The sequence below is a fragment of the Mastigoproctus giganteus genome, chromosome 12 (genome assembly GCF_048544385.1).
Source record: "Mastigoproctus giganteus isolate SK-2022 chromosome 12, ASM4854438v1, whole genome shotgun sequence".
Lineage (NCBI taxonomy): Eukaryota > Metazoa > Arthropoda > Arachnida > Uropygi > Thelyphonidae > Mastigoproctus > Mastigoproctus giganteus.
The window spans coordinates 858686-859984 of record NC_143586.1 but is presented as its reverse complement, the minus strand read 5'-3'; positions in this window follow the sequence as shown (position 1 = coordinate 859984).

The window sequence follows — 1299 nt, the reverse complement described above, 5'->3', positions numbered from 1 at the left end:
GAAATCTAAGAGCTATAAGAAATAAAGGAGTCTTAGTTGAAACAGATAATGATAAGGATTTGGATAAACTCAGTAAGGCAGAGGTATTTTTTCAAAAGGGTATTAATCTGGATAAAATAAAGTTACAGAACCCTACCATCTTAGTGTATGATGTACCTAAGGAATTAACTCAGGAGGATATTATTAGGGATTTATATAAGAAAAACCTTCAAGATTATGGATATGAGGAGCAAGAGGTCAGAGAGGGCATTGTTTTTAGATTTAGTAACAGTTCCAAGGCAAGGTTTAATAATTGGGTGATGGGGGTAGCTCCTCATATGTTGCAAAATTTGATGTGTAATGACAGGTTGTATTTTGGATATACGTCACACAAATTCAGGTGTTTTACAGTTGTGACTAAATGTTTTAAGTGTTTGGGGTATGGCCACTCTATACAACACTGCACACACAAGACTGTGTCGTGTGGTCATTGTGCTCAGGATGGCCATCTTTTTGTTGATTGCCCAAATAAAAATAAAGATCCATGTTGTGTGAACTGCAAGCGCCGAGGTAGAGCTTATGATCACTCATTAAGGAGTAGTAGTTGTCCTGAGTATAAAAAGGCCCTAGAGTTCGCCAGTACGCGTACCTATGATGGATAACTGTAGTACTTTTAATGTGAATGGTAGTTTCAACATAAAGATGAAGGTAGTGTGCTTAAGTTGGTTCAACTCAATGCCCAAAGATGTCGTGCGGTTACTGATGAAATTAGAATGGTGGCCGTGCAAGAAACTGTTGACATTTTGTGTATGCAGGAGCCGTATGTTGGTTCCTTTGCACATGGACATAAAATTGTTGGTTTTCCTGCTGATGCCAGAGTTATAAGTGTAGTTGATGTGAAACCTAAAACAGCAATTGTGGTCTTTAATAAGTTATTGCAGGTAACTGTCCTCTCTGGGCTGTGTAGTCAGAACTCAACATGTGTGAACATTAGTACTCCTAGGTTGACTTTTAATTTAATATCTCTTTATTGTCCTCCAAGTCACGAAATTGTTAATTCTATCCATTATATGGAAACTGTTTTCAGTGAAATTGGTTGTAGCAATTTAATTATTGCATTGGATTCCAATGCAAAGTCTAACTTATGGTTTAGCGGCATGACTGATCAGAGAGGTCGCTTAATGGAGGACTTTATTTTAATGAATAATTTGTGTGTAGTCAATATATCAGGTCAGCCTTATACTTTTAATAATGTTCATGGCAGGTCGAATATTGATTTGACTATAGTTACTCAGACGAATCTGTCATTATCCAGACGAA